The sequence below is a fragment of the Pteropus vampyrus genome, unplaced genomic scaffold (genome assembly GCF_000151845.1).
Source record: "Pteropus vampyrus isolate Shadow unplaced genomic scaffold, Pvam_2.0 Scaffold47, whole genome shotgun sequence".
In the NCBI taxonomy this organism is placed as follows: domain Eukaryota; kingdom Metazoa; phylum Chordata; class Mammalia; order Chiroptera; family Pteropodidae; genus Pteropus; species Pteropus vampyrus.
The window spans coordinates 6,794,044-6,796,062 of NW_011888828.1; positions in this window are offsets into that span (position 1 = coordinate 6,794,044).

Below are 2,019 nucleotides of genomic sequence, written 5' to 3' on the forward strand. Positions count from 1 at the left end.
TTTCAGTTCTATGTGGACCATTTAGCTAGAGATAAATTTTTGTTTTCACTAAACAATTGAAAAGATAAATTTCTAAACTTACCGTTATGGCTTGCCTAGAAAAATTTGAGCTTCATCTGCTGAATAATATGTCTTTTTAAATCAAGTAAATTTTTAAATGCCTTTCCACCATCTCCTCAAGAGCTTCTCCAATAGATAGACCAAAAGGAATTGATTCATTTAAAGTTTGAAATAAAGAGTTTTATCTCCCAAATTCTAATTCTCTTGGTAAAGAGAGGTCCCAGGATTTGTCCTTGTTAGTGAAAAGTTATGTATTGTTACTATTTTAATATACATTTTATAGAAAACAGGAGAGTATTACATTAGATGTAAATCTTAATTATTTCATGTGCCTTTTCATATTTTCATTAGTTTTCCCCAAGCTATATCTCAGTGAAACTTAATTTGATAAAGAATTGACCAACTGATTTAATGTCAGCTATCCAGAGGAAACTGCATTTTTCCAGATAATATTAGAATCCAATTGGTATAGAGAGTACTTACATGTCAACCAGGCCTTACATGATCTTTGCTGTTAGTCATTTATTCCATTCCAGTTTAGATTTACAAAATAACATTGAACAAAAAGATTGGATAATTTGCCTTTAGAGAAGTTTAAAAAATAAACTACATAGTTTTGAACTGTCAAATTGAGGATGATTAGGTGTGCTGCTAGGTCAATGCATAAAAAATCTCTTTCCAATAAAACAGTAATTGTGGATCTTGAGGAAATAAAATTAGAAAATGTCCTGAATGCCAATGGATTCGATTGATATGACAAAGATCTTCAGCTTCAATTTGCTATTTATCCAGTTGAGTATTTTTAAAATCAATGCCAAATGTATATTTCTTAACAATTTACACATGGTTCATTCTATTCTTACCTTTAATTTCTTCTTTAAGACCGATCTTCTCCCCAAGTCTCTTTGGTTTGTTTTGGTATGTCTCTGAAACTCTTATTAATAAATGCTTTCAGAATAGATTTCTTTCTAAAATTATGCCTTTCCCATAAAACACACATTAAAGCAGACTCAAATAATGGATATAATTTCCAACTTGTAGGCAAGAAAGTTTTTTTAACCTTGTAATAACATAAAGAAGATGAATGTGAAATGTGATACAGTTTTGAACGTCTAGGAACATGGGAGACAAAGAACACTTGGTCCATGATGGGGGAAAATACAGCCTTCACTCTCAGCTGTTGAAGTAAATGGAGAGTCCTCACAGAAGAACTCTTGGACAGACAGGCAAGCTATTAGGTACCTCAAAATGCATTTAAAAGGACACCTGTTTTAGTTCTATTCAATATATTTCTCAATTTCTATTACTCCCACAGGATTTCTCTTTTTATTTAAAGGTGTCATACTTGTAGAAAGTAAACTAGCACATCTTGTCTGTCTTCTCCCTAACTGACTTCCCTTTCTCTTAAAGCATATTATCCTAGACCCTTAGGTAACAGGCACAAATGGGAAGGAGGAAGTGTTAATTATTGAAGCTAATTTTTATCCTAGATCAGGAAGCCTGATTTCCTATACATTCAAGCCATTTAATTAATTCCCCCCACTCTAGAAAAAGTAAGCAAGCGGAAAGTTCTCCAGCTGCCTGGTCAAACTTGTGGAAGTAGAGGGGAGACCTGTGGTTACTATCCGTGGTGCTGAATCAAGTACTCAGCATCGTGAGACCGGAGGCTTTTTGAAAAGACTTTTGGGAAAACAAAATCCAAGAATGAGGGATAAAATGGAAGAAGGGGCTTTCAGCCTCCAAACTATAGGAATAAAATTAAACCATCAATATCACTATATCTGAATTCACAATTCTTTTAAATCTCTACAACTTTCAAACACCTATAGGCATCTATACAATTATTATTGTATCTCTGTTTCTAAATGGACATGTGAATTTTATTGCTTCAAGTGTCTTCTTATTTCAGTTATAGAAAGAGAAGTTTCTCCACCCATTATCTATCCAACTTTCACAGCT